Genomic DNA, 18,873 nt, shown 5'->3' on the forward strand with positions numbered 1-18,873 from the left:
ATTGGAAAAAGAAATGGCAACCCACTCCACCATTCTTGCCTGGAGAATCCCAGGGACGGCAGAGCCTGGTGGGCTGCCATCTATGGGGTTGCACAGAGTCGGCCACGACTGAGGTGACTTAGCAGCAGCAGCAGCAGCAAACAAATATATATAAATTCATACTTTTTATGGGCAGAGAAAGACTGTTTTTGTCAATTTATAGATAAGCAAATTGAAGTTCAGAGTGGTTGCTTTCCTAAGAGTCCAGTGTGAATATAAGACTTTCTGATTTCGAGTTTGATGCTCTTTATCATGCTGTGATTTCACGCAAAGTAGATTGAATATATTTTTACTACTTTTGACCTTTCAAGCCAAATTTAATCAATCTTTAACATTCAGGTTTTCGTTTAAATCTGTGTCTCTGCGACCACATGTGTAAACACAGGCACATACACACCTACACATAAGTTCACATTCTGCCTGAATACATACCCAGAAGATGAAGAGAATGCATAATTTACCTAATGATTTTTTTCTTCCTTTATAATGAAGACCATAATTTACCAGGTGACTTTATATGCCAAATGCTTTATATATTAAATAATTCTTCTATAATCTTAATCCTATATTACTTATAGACATTAAGTCACTTACTCAAAGTCTTTAAGCTAATAAGAAGCAGAGCCAGAATTCAAATCAGTACTGACTCCAAATCCCTTGTGTTTAGTAACTTGGTCCTGCAACCAGCTGAACATAAATATAAAGCTCTGGGGATCAATTTTGTGAATGAGTTGAGAAACAACATACTCAAGAGGTGAGATTTGGACTTGGTCCTAACAGCGACAGTTCTAGGATAAGCCTGTGGCCTGGGCCCTCACAATCGCTGGCATAGACTTAGATCCATGCACAGAAGAAATTCCAGGGTCTGGGCATTGGGACAGAGATAGTGGGGCACACAGCCTGTGGCCTGGGCCCTCACAATCGCTGGCATAGACTTAGATCCATGCACAAAAGACATTCCAGGGTCTGGGCATCGGGACAGAGATAGTGGGGCACACAGACTTTAGGTAGCATGTCCTCTTGGGCCCATGGACTCCTTGCTTTGTAGAGAGAGGTGCAGTCACAGAAGGGCCAGGACCAGTTTCCAGGATAATAGGGGTACATGGTAAATATTTCACTGTCCGATTTTTACTAAATAGAAGGAAATGAGATTTCTAATTCCAGGTGAAAAGACAACTTAATGGGGACTAAAATATTTTAAATTTTTTTACTTAAAAAAACTTCATGTTGTGAAGTTTTCATGTGAAAACTAAGTTTCATGTGAAACTAACAATGCTGTGTTAGTTTCAGGTACACAGCACAGTGATTCAGTTATACATGTACACATATCTATTCTTATTCAAATTCTTTTCCCTTTTAGGTTATTACAGAATGTTGAGCAGAGTTCCCTGTGCTATACAATAGGTCTTTGTTGATTACCTGTTTTAAATATAGTACTGGGTACATACATGTCAATTGCAAACTCCCAGTCTATCCCTACTCCCTAGCTTTGCCCCTTGGTAGCTAGTTCTTTCTCTAAGTCAGTGAATCTGTTTCTATTTTGTAAATAAGTTCATTTGTATCATTTTTGGATAGACTATTTTATTTTATTTTTTTTAATTTTTAGTTTTACTTTATTTTACTTTACAATACTGTATTGGTTTTGCCATACATTGACATGAATCCGCCATGGGTGTACATGAGTTCCCAATCCTGAACCCCCCTCCCACCTCCCACCCCATATCATCTCTATGGATCATCCCCGTGCACCAGCCCTAAGCATCCTGTATCCTGTATCGAACATAGACTGGCGATTCGTTTCTTACATGATAGTATACATGTTTCAGTGCCACTCTCCCAAATCATCCCACCCTCTCCCTCTCCCTCTGAGTCCAAAAGTCCGTTCTATACATCTGTGTGGATAGACTATTTTAATTTCAAGAAATCTTTTTTGGAAATTAGATAATCAGAGATAGAACATTTACCATATATAAATAATCATTAAGATAAATTAACCTCATTAGTGATGAAAGAAATGTAGATGAAAGCAATAATGATGTCATTTCTCCTCTTTCAGATCAACAGTCTTCTTTAGAATAAAACTAAGGCTTCCCGGGTGGCTCAGACAGTAAAGATTCTGCCTGCAGTGCAGGAGACCCAGGTTCAATCCCTCAGTTGGGACTATCCCCTGGAAAAGGGAACAGCAACCCACTCCAGTATTCTTGCCAGAGAATCTGATGGACAGAGGATCTTGGTGAGCTACAGTTAGTGGGGTCACAAAGAGTCAGACACTACTGAGTGACTAACACTTTAACTTTCAAATGCTAGTGAGATGGAAATGAGGCTGTCACTCAAATGAAAAATTAGTAGAAGAATTATCGGTCATAAATTCATTTGGAAGGTAATTTGGGAATTTGAACATGTCTGAAAATTTCCCTTGTTTTTTGGCCCAATAATTTCACTTATGAGATGTAGCCTAAGAAAACTATCTGAAATGCCTAAAACCATAATATAGGTAGATATGTGCACCATAGTACTATATATAATGACTTAAAATGGAAGTAACCTAGTAAATGATAATTAGTAAGTAGGTATATAGGATTTAGTAAACAAACTAAAAGATGACTTATAAAAGTTGTTAATAATGAATATTGATATTCTAAATTTAAATTTCAAAAGCAATGATAGCTCTTTTTGTGTACAATATATATCTACTCCATAAAGATATTGATAGATTAAAAAAACTAGAAGCAATTATATTAAAATCATAAATAAAGAGGATAATAATTAAACTCCATAAATGGTGGCCAGTGAAGCAGTTGTGGATCATGAAGTCTGTGTTTTCCACTGTTAGGTATCCATGAAATAAAGAACATATTGAGATTTTAATTTTGTGAACAACAACAGCAACAAAATGGGTGTACTACTAAACATTTAAGCCACTTTAATCATTAGGATAAGTTTCCATTGATTTGTATAGGATGATGTATGAGAAATGATCATTTTTATTGCCTATTTGCCTCTTAGAATAAGGGTTTCATGATTGATATCATAGATAGCAAGCTACCCTTTATTTGCTATTCATATTATACCGACATTAAAGCCATTGTAAAAATCCATGTTCTTTGACTGTTGAAACTTTATTTAAAATTTTGAGACTAGTTGGTCTTCAGTAGTTTTTATTATTTTATTCAACAAATCTTTATGAATATTTAGCAAATCTTATGAAGCATTACATTCCAGTTACCTATAAAATACAAACAGAAATGGTCTGCATATTTTGGAACTCTTTAGAATTAATCTACCAAATGTAAAACTATTCCTAATAAGCTCTGTAATCGTATTAATTATTCCTCACAATTGTTTGATAGTGTCACATTTTGTGGGGACAAAAATTACCAGATGAAAACTGCCAGGTGTCATGGTGGGCAGAGAGAGGTGGTCTTGTCTGCCTCACTCAAAGGCAGTAGCTTCAGCATCTACAGACTGGGCTTCAGAGAGATTGCTTTTTCTTTTAATTAATTTATTTAATTGGTGGATAAGTACTTTATTATATTTGATAGTTTTTGCCATACATCAGCATGAATTGGCCATGGGCGTACATATGTCCCCCCTCATCCTGAACCCCCCGCACCTCCCTCCCCACCCTAGCCCTCTGGGTTGGCCCGGAGCACTGTGATGGTAATGAACTGGCTACTGAAAAAGACAGAAAACCTTGATTTTTTGTTGTTCATAAGTGACCTTCACTGTGATCTTTTTTAGCTTGAGTTCCTCCGTAAATCAAATCTGTAAGTATATATCAATAAAGAAAAATTTTTTAGAAAGCTGAAGGGAAATATCATAAATGAAATTATTAATTAAAGCATGAAAAAGATCTGGAAGAGTGGTAATTTTTCAATGATTCAGTTCTTAAAATTCAGTGTATTCTCTATGTGGATGCTCTATGTATTCGCTATGACTTTCACTACGTATATTCTTCACTACAGTCTGAAGCTCTAAAAATGTGACATAATTGAAGCATCAAAAACAATTTTTAACCATTTTTATACTGAAGCATAGTTGATTTACAGTGTTGTGTTAGTTTCAGATATACAGGAAATTCAGTTATACGTACCTGTTGTTGTTGTTGTTGTTTAATTGCTAAGTCATGTCATCTGCCATGCTCCTCTATCCATGGGATTCCCCAGGCAAGAATACTGGAGTGTGTTGCCATTCTCTTCTCCAGGGGATCTTCCTACCCAGGGACTAAACCTGCGTCTCCTGCATTAGCAGGTGGATTCTTTACCACTGAGCCACCAAGGAAGCCCTATACATACATACATGTATATATGTTATTTTCAGATTATTTTCCATTTGACATTATTAAATGGACTTTATACATATTAAATATAATGCCTTGTGCAATACAGTAGGTCCTTGTGGTTTTTCTATTTTTTATATAGTAGTTCAGTTCAGTTCAGTCGCTCAGTCGTGTCCAACTATTTGCGACCCCATGAATCGCAGCACGCCAGGCACCACTGTCCGTCACCAACTACCAGAGTTCACTCAAACTCATGTCCATCGAGTCAGTGATGCCATCCATCCATCTCATCCTCTGTCATCCCCTTCTCCTCCTGCCCGCAGTCCATCCCAGCATCAGGGTCTTTTCCAATGAGTCAACTCTTCGCATGAGGTGGCCAAAGTATTGGAGTTTCAGCTTCAGCATCAGTCCTTCCAATGAACACCAGGACTGACCTCTTTTAGGATGGACCTCTTTGCAGTCCAAGGGATTCTCAAGAATCTTCTCCAGCACCGCAGTTCAAAAGCATCAATTCTTCAGTGCTCAGCTTTCTTCACAGTCCCAACTCTCACATCCATACATGACCACTGGAAAAACCATAGCCTTGAGTAGACAGACCTTTGTTGGCAAAGTAATAGCTCTGCTTTTTAGTATGCTATCTAGGTTAGTTATAACTTTCCTTCCAAGGAGTGAGCGTCTTTTAATTTCATGGCTGTAATCACCAAAGTTTAAGCCAACTTTTTCACTCTCCTCTTTCACTTTCATCGAGAGGCTTTTTAGTTCCTCTTCACTTTCTGCCATAAGGGTGGTGTCATCTGCATATCTGAGGTTATTGATTTTCTCCCGGCAATCTTGATTCCAGCTTGTGCTTCTTCCAGCCCAGCATTTCTCATGGTGTACTCTTCATAGAAGTTAAATAAGCAGGGTGACTGTAAACAGCCTTGATGTACTCCTTTTCCTATTTGGAACCAGTCTGTTGTTCCATGTCCAGTTCTAACTGTTGCCTCCTGACCTGCATATAGGTTTCTCAAGAGGCAGGTCAGGTGGTCTGGTATTCCCATCTCTTGAAGAATTTTCCACAGTTGATTGTGATCCACACAGTCAAAGGCTTTTGTGGTTTTTCTATTTTTTTTACAGTAATATGTATATGTTAATCCCAAACTCCTAATTTTTCTCTCTCCCCAACCCACACCCCCGCCTTTTTCGCTTTGGTAACCATAAATTTGTTTTCTATGTCTATGAGTCTACTCCTGTTTTGGAAGTAAGTTCATTTATATTCTTTTTTTCAGATTTCTCATATAAGTGATATCATATGATATTTGTCTTTGTCTGACTTGCTTCACTTAGTATGATCATCTCTAGGTCCATCCATGTTGCTGCAAATGGTACTATTTCATTCTTTTTATGGCTGAGGAAAATTCCATCATGTATATGTACCATGTCTTCTTTATCCATTCATCTGTTGATGGATACTTAGGTTGCTTCCATGTCTTGGCTAAAAAACAATTTAACATTCATTTTCTTAATATTTGTTACTTCATCTAGCAATGATAAGAGAGTAAGTAGCCCTTTTATTTTTTAATTTTTTAAAAAAATATTTCAAATGATTAAAACATACTTAATGATTTCTTTGGTATTAACATATTCTAACCAAGTAGTTACAAATGAAGTACTAATTTACTTCAGAGGAGAAACTTAGATTTTTTTGTCTCCAGCAAGGTGGAACAATAAACTAAATTCCAATTTTTTGGCAGTTCAATGATAAATACATTTACTCAGCAAAAGTATATCGTGTAGCTGTGAGTGTAGCAGAAGTTATGCTGCTTGTCAATTTAAATCATATTATTTGAAGAGCTCCTACATTGTGAAATTTAGAGTGTCATAAGTTGGAATAGTTTATTTTGAAATAAAAGTAAGTCTCATCATTGAAATATCCTTGTAAGCTCACCAACAATATTGACAAAAACAAACACAAAAATAAAAGAAAAACCCTAAGCTTTTTCCCTATTGAATTGACTTCTTAAACTATCATGAAAGAATATTTTTTGTGAATCATATCTTATCACAATTACTTGGTAGAGAGTCATGACACTTTATTAATAAGCAGATGGCACAGCATTAAAAAATATGCATTTTATACATACACAACACACAGAGCTTAGTGATGAACACATCTTATTAGTTGAAATTCTATTGAACTGAAACTTTTAAGCTCTTTGGTATTCATCCAGCTTCACCCATTACATCTTTTTTTTTTTATGAGTTATAAACATTTATCTACTTCTCTAAATGAGATTCCTTTAAAAACACTGCTTGTAGTCAATTTTCATCAATCAAGTTCTATGTCTTTCTTATCAGTTCTCTCCTAAAAAAAAAAAAAACCATTATTTTGGATTACATTTGGTTCCTCTCAAAAATGTAATCACTTAAAGGAATTTTTTTTTGCTAATTTTTTTATTTTTTTATTTTTTTAATTTTAAAATCTTTAATTCTTACATGCGTTCCCAAACATGAACCCCCCTCCCACCTCCCTCCCCATAACATCTCTCTGGGTCATCCCCATGCACCAGCCCCAAGCATGCTGTATCCTGCGTCAGACATAGACTGGCGATTCAATTCTTACATGATAGTATACATGTTAGAATGCCATTCTCCCAAATCATCCCACCCTCTCCCTCTCCCTCTGAGTCCAAAAGTCCGTTATACACGTCTGTGTCTTTTTTGCTGTCTTGCATACAGGGTCGTCATTGCCATCTTTCTAAATTCCATATATATGTGTTAGTATACTGTATTGGTGTTTTTCTTTCTGGCTTACTTCACTCTGTATAATTGGCTCCAGTTTCATCCATCTCATCAGAACTGATTCAAATAAATTCTTTTTAATGGCTGAGTAATACTCCATTGTGTATATGTACCACAGCTTTCTTATCCATTCATCTGCTGATGGACATCTAGGTTGTTTCCATGTCCTGGCTATTATAAACAGTGCTGCGGTGAACATTGGGGTACATGTGTCTCTTTCAATTCTGGTTTCCTTGGTGTGTATGCCCAGCAGTGGGATTGCTGGGTCATAAGGTAGTTCTATTTGCAATTTTTTAAGGAATCTCCACACTGTTCTCCATAGTGGCTGTACTAGTTTGCATTCCCACCAACAGTGTAGGAGGGTTCCCTTTTCTCCACACCCTCTCCAGCATTTATTGCTTGTAGATTTTTGGATCGCAGCCATTCTGACTGACTGGTGTGAAGTGGTACCTCATTGTGGTTTTGATTTGCATTTCTCTAATAATGAGTGATGTTGAGCATCTTTTCATGTGTTTGTTAGCCATCTGTATGTCTTCTTTGGAGAAATGTCTATTTAGTTCTTTGGCCCATTTTTTGATTGGGTCGTTTATTTTTCTGGACTTGAGCTGCATAAGTTGCTTGAATATTTTTGAGATTAGTTGTTTGTCAGTTGCTTCATTTGCTATTATTTTCTCCCATTCAGAAGGCTGTCTCTTCACCTTGCTTATATTTTCCTTTGTTGTGCAGAAGCTTTTAATTTTAATTAGATCCCATTTGTTTATTTTTGCTTTTATTTCCAGAATTCTGGGAGGTGGATCATAGAGGATCCTGCTGTGATTTATGTCGGAGAGTGTTTTGCCTATGTTCTCCTCTAGGAGTTTTATAGTTTCTGGTCTTACATTTAGATCTTTAATCCATTTTGAGTTTATTTTTGTGTGTGGTGTTAGAAAGTGATCTAGTTTCATTCTTTTACAAGTGGTTGACCAGTTTTCCCAGCACCACTTGTTAAAGAGATTGTCTTTACTCCATTGTATATTCTTGCCTCCTTTGTCAAAGATAAGGTGTCCATATGTGTGTGGATTTATCTCTGGGCTTTCTATTTTGTTCCATTGATCTATATGTCTGTCTTTGTGCCCACTTGAAGGAATTTTAAAGAATATGAAAGAATTTGTTGTGAGCTTCATCCATGGTAGATTTGACTACAAATAATATACTTTTATAAAAACTCTAATTTATTCCAATACATTATGCTATGGTAGACTGGATTATTAGTCCAGCTCCTCACTTAGCATCTCTCCCATCCCTGCTCTGGCTGCTGCCAGTTCCCGAGAGGGCTGTACCTCTTCATCCTTGGCCACAGTACTTTTCAGTGACACCTCCCTCTATGACTGGAGTATATTTTCTTATCCTAGTGATGCTGGGATTGAGCATGTAACTTGTTTTGGCCAATAGAAATATTTAAAAGGCATCATGTGTTTTTACTTGCCCTCTTATGCCAAGGTCATCACCATGAGATGGACATTCTTTAGTTAATTCACTGGTCCTGGGAAAAGGATAAGAATGAAGCAGAGCCATCCCAATTGACCTGCAGAGCTGTGAGAACAAATGACTTGTTTTAAGCCACTGAAAACAAGTGGGTAGTTTGTGGGTGGTTTCTTTCACAGCATTCTTGTGGCAATATCTAACAGATTCCCTTGCTGATAAGCAACATTGAAGAAATTTCTGCAGTGTATTTTTTCTTTCGGTAGATATTTTAAGTAACCCCTTTCCATGGAGTTTAAAAAAAGAGTAACTTTTAGGAAACAAGGGACCTGGATTCTTGTCTTTTCTTAGAAAATAAGTGGGGTGATCTCAGCTAAGTCTCTTAATCTCCCTTTGCTGCACTTGTAAAATGGAGATAGTAGTACTTTGCCATCTAAAGGCCAAGACCCTAAATTTGGTGATGTCCAGAGACAGATTTTGTGACTTGAATATTTTTATGAAATGAAGCCATATTGTTATTTAAGGACAGTCCAGCTCTGTTACTTGATATGGTTGCATAGCAAATTAGTCTTTTGGAACTGCAGGAGTCCCGAAGCAAGACTTCAGGGTGGGTGTGAAGTAGGAATACCCACCAGATAGGGCCAACCACAGACATTGAACTGAGATTTAGGGAACCAAGGTGAACAAAACTATTCTGGTGTCTGTTATAAGATCCAAGATCAGATTTGGCAGGAGGAGATATAGTTTTCTGAACCTTGCTTCTGACACTTCCAAATCTATGATATATGCTTTCTTAACTCCTGTCTCATCTCAGAAGAGCATGGATGTCTTCTGAGAAGTATATTGTAGCAGAAGATCATCTTTAGAGTTACAAAGCTGATTCCAGACGTGTTTCCTTTTTTTTGTCTTTTTGGTTAAGGTTCATGGGAAGAAATGAGCGTATATGCATATGTTAAGGTAAAACAAACTTATTTTGCCAACCTCCATCACCCCTTGTTCCAGAGGTCAGGCTAATGCGGTTCTTGGCTGAAAAGTAAGATATTACCATCTTTCTGATGACCCTATATGCGAGACAGCAAAAGAGACACAGATGTATAGAACGGACTTTTGGACTCTGAGGGAGAGGGAGAAGGTGGGATGATTTGGGAGAATGGCATTAAAACATGTATACTATCTCGTAAGAAACGAAGTGCCAGTCTATGTTCGATACAGGATACAGGATGCTTGGGGCTGGTGCATGGGGATGATCCAGAGTGATGATCTGGGGTGGGAGGTGGGAGGGGGGTTCAGGATTGGGAGCTTGTATACACCCGTGGTGGATTCATGTCAATGTATGGCAAAACCAATACAGTATTGTAAAGTAAAGTAAAGTAATAAATAAATAAATAAATAAATAAAATTTAAAAATAAAAATAAAAAATTAAAAGACACACAGCAAAAAAAAAAAAAAAAAAGATATTACCATCTTTCTAGGCTGGTATATCAAAGAGGTAAGCTTACAGATAATTTTTTCACATATATTTATTCATCCTCCATTAGATTTTGTAGAAGATTTGAGGCAGGGAATTGCCACACGTTAGGGAGACTAGGGAATATAGGCTTTTAGCTAAGTGGCAAGCTGCCCAGATAAAAATGAGCAGGAAAGGAGAATGGGGATTGAAAAGCAATTAACCATTTCTTCCATAGTGATAAATCTCTTATGTTTTGCTCCTAAATTTATGGCACTGTAAAAAAAGAAAAAAATCTTACTTTGCTCTGACCTAAATTTCCATTTATTCAACATGTTCATTCTTTCAGATTGTAGCAGTTCGTAAGGGTGCACACCTACGGTGCTATATTCTTATCCTGCATAGGTACTTCTCATCACACTAAACACATATAAGAGATGCCTGAGCAAAACAGTCATTCAGGTTAGGACTTTTTAAGTCTTTTGTAGCACACTATAGACATTTAGCTAGGTGACTTTATTTGCGATCACCTGCAGAGTGCTAGAAACAAAAGGAGGTTACCTGTAGCCATTTAATAGACATTATGAATGCTAAAGGCTACCGTGTACATTGGTATAATGCAGGCAGAGCATAAGCCAATGAACTGTTGATTTTCTAACTAAATTGTGGAATAATTTTACAGTTTGACCCACTACAGACAATTGTGAAGAGCCATTCTTTTCCCCTAATTTCACAGGGGAGATTTCTCTTCCCTCTGCAAGAGAATCCTAAGATGTTATACCTATCACACAGTCTCTGGTTTAGTCTTATGAAATTAATGGCATGGGACAGAAAACTCACATTATAAGCAGTGAAGTTATTGTAGGAATGTGCTCTAGGATACTTCCAATATAGGACAAGTTAGGAAAGGCTTTAGGACACCATGAAGCACAGCCTTAGGAAAGAACATGGTGCAGTAAAAAGCTGAAAAAGTGTAGTAGATGTGATTTTGATTGCTTTGTGAACATGGAGAGGGGTGAGTCCTACAAACAGAAATGTGGGTCTTGTTCTAGATCAGTGTAGTTACCCAGAACGGCAGTAGTAAATAACTTAATACTACTTTACATGTGTAAGAGTCCTTTCACATATATCATTTCAGGTTATGTGTTGTTATTTACAGATCACAGCTAAGGAAATTGAGGTCCCTTGCCTTTTCCAAGATCATGTAAATATCAACCAGTGCTTTGACAACATCTTGCCAAAATAGAGCCAGCCAGTGCCCAGGGTGCCTGTTGAAAACACCAGGCACCAGAGACTCAATCTCTTGCAGAATTAAGTTTTATCATCCTGTGTCTTTTCGGATTCTGAACCCCAACTTTTATCTACACAATTTCTGGCTCTCCACACTGAACTTCCATAGTAACTCAGTCCATTGCCCCCGTGGACTCTGGTGCTATGCCTTCTCTCCTGCTCCCCAGCCCAAGCTCAGTGAGCACTAGGTGCTTTCGGACCTTTTGTGTCTGTTACCCTACCTTTTTGGCACCAAAGACTGGTTTCATGGAAGACAGCTTTCCACAAACCAGGGGTTAGGGGATGTTTTCAGGATAATTCAAGCACATTGCATTATTGTGCACTTTATTTCTATTATTGCATCAACTCTACCTCAGATCATAGGCATTGGATCCTGGAGGTTGGAGACCCCTGTGTTATAGCATTAGCTACAAAATGATTAAGTGAAAGAGCTAAGCACCGACCCAAATCATAAACACCAAATCTGGTGTTTTTGCTGATTTATCATTATACTTTTCCGGGTCAGCAATATGATTGCCATTACTATTTTAAACAGAAGTATGACTTTGAGCAGATTTTGATTCACAGATGAAGGCAAACAATTATGCATTCTTATGTCATTTAAGTTGAATATCCTGCCGTTGCATTTTCAGTCTTCCAGTCTATCTTTTTCCCCTTCAAAGTAACATTTTAAATGTTTTTGAAATCAAGTCATGATCAGAGCCAAAGCCTGCATTCACTTAATCACTCATGTAGTTACCTATCACAATTTATATTTTTGTTTTAGTCAGTTTCCAGTTTTTATTCCTTTTTGAAGCTGTATTGTATTCCATTGTATAGATATGCATAATTAATATCATCAGTCTCCTACTATTGAATATTTAGATTGTTTTCTTCTGTTTTAGCTGTGAATAATGCTGTACTGGTATATGTATAAGATAAATTCCTAGAAGTTAAATTTCTGGTTAAGAGGGTATATGCATTTGTATTTTTTAAAGGAATGCATTTTACTTTATTTTTAGATGGAATATAAATTTGTCCTTTATTCTTGGATGAGATATAAATGCATAATATATAAATTCAAAAGGTTAACAAAAAAGAAATAGTAAAAATATTTCTAGTTCTTCTTTTGACAAGCAACCACTGTTACCAGCTCCTTAAATATCCTGACAGAGATAATCTATGCAAATACAAACACTTATGTATATTAGGAATTAGTAAACTCCTCTTGTTTTGAAATATTTATGTTTTCTTCTGAGTTGGGCTTGTGAGAGCCCAAAGGGTCTTGCTAAGACGTTGGCTGAGAGAGAAGTACTCGGGCTTTTATGTTGCCATTCAGTTAGAAGCATATTTCTGTATTGTTTCATCAGTCAGTGTCTGACATACGTCATAATTATTGAAGATCCGATTTTTTAAAGTTGATCCACTGATCTGCACTATATCTGTCTATTCACTCTGGAGGGAAGGATGGCCATGGATACAGGGAGCAACAATGCTTGTCCACAAGTTTTAAAACATTGTCCAGGCTAGACTGTTCTCTATGGCAGATTCTATATACAATATCACAAAGCCTTCTTTTCCTTTCTTCAATAATAGAAGAATTTAAACTGGACACATTGTAGAGCTAGGAAGTATATTTTGTAAGCTCACTTCTGATAGATGTGATTGTGTGACTAAGTTATTACTTACGGTCTGAGAGTGGAAGTGAGATGTGTAAACGACTACTCTAATTGTTTAATCTGAATTTATGCTCATTCTCTCTCCACAAGCTAATACATAGATATATCCTCAAGCTTTGAGTGTTTAGAATTGTCCAACAATCTGGATGAGCAACAAGGCAGATGGAAAGAGGGTCCCTGTATGACTGTGTGAAGCACAGATGTTCCACCAACCTTCATTGCTCAACTTGGAGTGTTACATGGGAGAGAAATAAATTTCTGTCATTTTAAGGCCACTATATTTGGGAGACTAGTTTATTACAGAACCCATCCTGTACCTTAAATAATTCAGAGCCATGCCTGGTTCTCAGCGGACAACCTAGGATTCATTTGTCTCTGCTGTATCTCTCTTAATCTGCTTCCTCACTTTGAAAGTGGAATGCAAAATATTGTCATTGTTTTTGTTTGTGCATGTTTGAAAATATCTTTATTTGACACTTCTACTAGGTGGATAGTTTGATTAAGCCTGGAATTCTAGCTGGAAAATGATTTCCCTTCAGATTTGTGAAGTTATTACTATTTTCTTTGTTATTCTAGAAAAGTTCATTTTGATTTATTAATCTTATTTCTCACTTTAATAGGAGGTTTCAAGATCTTCTTATTCTGAAATTTCTTGGTACTATATTTTAGTATGGTTCTATCTTTATCCATTGTGTTTGGTGTTCAGTGGGCCCTTTCATAATGCCCTTTAATCCTAGGAAATTGACTTTAATTACTTGATGGATTATTTTCTCCTGTTTTCTTAGTTCTTTCCTTCTGAACTACTATTTTTTGGATGTTGAAACTCTTAAATTGCTCCTATTTTCTTAATTTTCCCTATCCCTTTCATCTCTTTGTCTTTTTTGCTCTACTTTCTATAAGACTTCCTCAAACTAACCTTCCATCCTGTCCGTTAATGTTTTTCTTTTCTGTCATCAAGTTTTTAATTTCTAAAATCTACTTTTCTGTTCTTTGAGTACTATTCCTTCCTGATTATTCCCTGATGTGGTCATGCCATCCTTATATTTAACAAGGTATCAGTAATAGTTGTTTTTCTTTTGTTTCCTTTTCCCATACAGTTCTTGTCCTCTAAGTGGCTTTTTTTCCTTAGTGATTATGACTATTTGATTGCTAACTTCTTATTTGGAGAAGGAAATGACAACCCAGTCCAGTATTCTTGCCTGGAGAATCCCTTGGACAGGGAAGCCCGAGGGACTACAGTCCACGGGGTCGGAGTACAGGCATGACTGAGCAACTGAACAACAACTTCTTGTTCAGTTCAGTTCAGTTCAGTTCAGTCGCTCAGTTGTGTCCGACTTTTTGCGACTCCATGAACCATAGCATGCCAGGCCTCCCTGTACATCACCAACTACCAGAGTCTACCCAAACCCATGTCCATTGAGTGATGCAATCCAACCATCTCATCCTCTGTCAACCCCTTCTCCTCCTGCCCTCAATCTTTCCCAGCATCAGTGTCTTTTCAAATGAGTCAGCTCTTCGCATCAGATGGCCAAAGCATTGGAGTTTCAGCTTCAACATCAGTCCTTCCAATGAACACCCAGGACTGGATCTCCTTTAGGATGGACTGATTGGATCTCCTTGCAGCCCAAGGGACTCTCAAGAGTCTTCTCCAACACCACAGTTCAAAAGCATCAATTCTTCGGCGCTCAGCTTTCTTTATAGTCCAACTCTCACATCCATACATGACTACTGGAAAAACCGTAGCCTTGACTAAATGGTCCTTTGTTGACAAAATAATGTCTCTGCTTTTTAATATGCTGTCTAGGTTGGTCATAACTTTCCTTCCAAGAAGTAAGCGTCTTTTAATTTCATGGCTGCAATCACCATCTTCAGTGATTTGGGAGCCCAAGAAAATAAAGTCAGCCACTGTTTCCACTGTTTCCCCATCTATTTCCCATGAATTTATGGGACCAGATGCCATGATCTTTGTTTTCTGAATGTTGAGTTTTAAGCCACCTCTTTCACTCTCCTCTTGTACTTTCATCAAGAGGCTTTTTAGTTCTCCCTCACTTTCTGCCATAAGGGTGGTGTCATCTGCATATCTGAGGTTATTGATATTTCTCCTGGCAATCTTGATTCCAGCTTGTGCTTCTTCCAGCCCAGCGTTTCTCATGATGTACTCTGCATATAAGTTAAATAAGGATGGTGACAATATTCAGCCTTGACGTACTCCTTTTCCTATTTGGAACCAGTCTGTTGTTCCATGTCCAGTTCTAACTGTTGCTTCCTGACCTGCATACAGGTTTCTCAAGAGGCAGGTCAGGTGGTCTGGGAATCCTTATTCCTTCAGAATTTTCCGCAGTTAGCTTTCCTTAAATGTTTGAGATCCTTTCTTGTCTACTTACAAAATGAGGGTTTAAAAGCTGATGGAATGCTGTGAGTATGGGAACGGAGCTTGCAGATTTATAGTTTCACAGTAGGGTGGTCTTGACAGATCATTAGCTGCCAAGATCCAGATGTCAATGTCTTTATAAATTTCCTTCTGAATTGAGCAGATGTCCCAGAGAAAGATCTCCCAGTCTCCAACCTAGATGTTAGATTTAGCTGCCAGAGTTCTGGGAGGTGAGGAGAGGATGAGGGCAGGGCTGGTGTTTCCAGCATTCAATAGTCTCTGTTTATCCTCCACTTAGTCCCCCTACTCTTTTATTTTATTAATTTTTTTATTTTAACCATGCTGGGTCTTCTTTGCTGTGTGGACTTGTCTCTAGTTGCAGCGAGTGGGGGCCACTGTCTAGTTGCACGGGCTTCTCACTGCTGTGGTTTCTCTCACTGCAGAGCACAGGCTCTAGGGCACGCAGGCTTCAGTATTTGCAGTGTGAAGGCTCAGTAGTTGCAGCTCTTGGGCGCTAGAGTACAGGCTCAGTAATTGTGGACCGCAGGCTTAGTTGTTTCACAGCATGTGAGATCTAACCATATTGCACATTGAACCTATATCTCCTGTGTTGGCAGGTGGATTCTTTACCACTGAGCCACCAGGGAGGCCCAGTGCCCCTGCTTTCATTATTTTCCAGGCCCACAACTGTGCTGAGTATGACCAGTCCAGAGATCCAGAGATTCTCCACTTAAAACTTTTCTGAAGAATAATCTTTCATATTTCTGTTGGGGTAGGGGAGGTGCATTCACTCTATAGAGTGGAGTCTGGAAGGACATCTAGGGTTTTAAAAGATTCTCAACTTTTGCCATGTTTTTATTGCATTCTTTCACCCACTCAATGTTCCCTTCACTGTCATTTCCAGAAACACTGGAGGTCCCTGACACTGCCAGTCCTGAACCTTTTGAGTGTAAGTTAGATATGTTTCTAGCTATTCTTCACTGCAGCTTTTGGAGTTTGTCTGTATTACATCTACTTAATTAGTGGCCATTCATTTATTTGACTTTCAATTCAAAAATTAGTAGCTATTTTCCTGACATCCTTTTTGTTTGTATTTGGGGTTTTGGTTGTTTTTTTGCTGTTGTTGTTTTTAAGATCCCATTTTGTTCTACTTCAGAAAGGAGTGAATTTAAGTATGTATTTTCCATCTACCATTTTAACCTAGAACCTTAGTTATTGCTTTTATTAGTCATTCATTTTTCTCTTAGACTAGCAGAAAAGTTTAAAATGATTTACGTTGCTTTCCATATATTCATCTATGAAAAAAGAAAGTGAAATTTTATTATGAAAGCTGATGGAGAGTATTAAGTAATAGTTATGTTCTCTTATTCAGAGAATTAATTTTGGACAAGAAGAATGCTATGAATGGGGATGATAAAATCTTAATCAATCTTTAATAACTTTCAGAATCTACCATTTAGTTGTCCATTTATTTAAAAGGACAGAACTTGTGCTAAACATATACTTGGGATAAGAAATGAAACCAGAAGGTTGACAGTAAACTGGCCAAATACAGAAATTCACTCAGATAAAAATTATGTAAAAGAAGTTAATCAAATGGATCAAAACTCAGAAAATGGGTTTGTTTGCAGGCAGTAGTACCTCTACAGCTGACAAATTTGCAATAAAGTCTAAAGATATTGGGAATGCTTTCTCTGTTCATTAGTAATGTGCCTTCTAGAAAGAGCCTACCTGTATGGATCCAAGTGAAAGAGAACCAGATCTATTTCTTCTACTTTTCTCTAAATTTTTTGTCTTTGTTAGTATTAGCACCTAAATGTTTCTCTGTTTTAGTTCCATGGTGAGGCTACTGAATCACACTGACCAATGGAAATAAAGTTTCCATATCCACTTGCTGCTTTCAAATGAGAGGTTCCATGGTGTTCAGAATTACCTGACTTTCTGAAACCCATTAAAAAGCATGTGAGGTAGAGAGGCTGTAATCACCCAGGTCCAGTATAATGAGCTGTCCAACTACTCACAGCTTTAACAGCAGCTATGCCCCCACTGCCTCCTTGCTTCTGAGAAGCCTCTCTGAGGATCAGTCACATCTGCCAGGCCAGGAAGGAGAATGGATGAACTGGACTGTAGTGTGCAAGCCAGCTATCCCGCACAGGATGAGACCATTTCTAACAGAGGAGTAGGTGGGCCTTCTGATATTTGCAGGCTGTTAACCATTGGCATATTTGAAGTGGGCTCTGGGAACTTGAAACAGAGAAACCTAACATGGAATCCATTTACAGTCTCATTCCAGGCTTTTGAAGTATCAGTGAAGCGTAGTTCATCATGATAACACTCTTTCTAAAACTGTATGAATGATTCACATGATCATTCAATAGGACCCACTAGAATCTGTATTGTGTCCTGTTAATCCCCCTTTCCTGTGAGTGTTGTTCCAGAAAATCTGGCTACTTGGCTACTGAAAGGAGATAAAGTATAATTCAAAAGGACCATTTGCCTTCAGGAACCCAATATATTTGGTGGAATATTTAGAATATTTGGAACACAGAGACATAGATTATGCCACTTGGAAAGACATTTTTAACCCAGACCTACCATAGTATTTTGTGCTTTTCAGTGCTTCAAGGTCTAACAGAACCTATTTACTGGTGGCTCTGACGGTAAAGAACCTGCCTACAATGTGGGACACCTGGGTTCAATTCCTGGGTGAGGAAGGTCCCCCAGAAGGGAATGGCTACCCACTCCAGTATTCTTGCCTGGAGAATTCCATGAGCAGAGGAGCCTGGCAGGCTATAGTCCATGGAATTGCAAAGAGTCGGACATGACTGAGCCACTAACACTCACTTTCAGAGTCTATTTCCAGCAATCTTAGAACAGTTTTAACTAATCCCAGGCTGGCACCATCTGGAATGAAAAAGAAAAACAGCCTATACTTTTCACCATAGTAGTCTGCCCTTGTAGGTTGTCCAGGGTTGAAGAACCTCCCTTTGTACCTTGTGCAGACTGGCTTTTCCCTCTCTCTCTCCTTCTGTGACCCCTATAGCGTGAATATTAGTATAGTCGATGTCCCAGCGGTCTCTTAACCTGTCCTCATTTCTTTTCATTCTTTTTTCTGTTCAGTTTCAGTGACTTCCACTACTCTGTCCTCCAGCTCACTGATCAATTCCTCGGTGTCCTCTAGGCTACCATTAATTTCTTCTAGTGTACTTTTCACTTTAGTTATCGTGTTCTTCATCCCCATTTGGTTGTTCTCTATATTTTCTAACTCCTTGTTTAAAACTTCTAACTTCTCATTCTGTACATCCATTCTTCTCCTGACTTCTTTGATTTTCTTTACGGTCATTACTCTGAACCCTTACTTGGGTAGATATCGTATCTCCACTTCACTTAGTCCTTCCCCTGGGGTTTATCGTCTTCCTTCATCTGGAACCTATTCCTCTGCTTCATCATTTTGTCTGCACTGCTATTTATATTTTTATGTATGTATGTGTTAGTTACATTTCTCATCCTTTTATGTATGTGTTAGTTACATTTCGCAACTTTGGA

The sequence above is a fragment of the Capra hircus genome, chromosome 7, assembly GCF_001704415.2.
Source record: "Capra hircus breed San Clemente chromosome 7, ASM170441v1, whole genome shotgun sequence".
In the NCBI taxonomy this organism is placed as follows: domain Eukaryota; kingdom Metazoa; phylum Chordata; class Mammalia; order Artiodactyla; family Bovidae; genus Capra; species Capra hircus.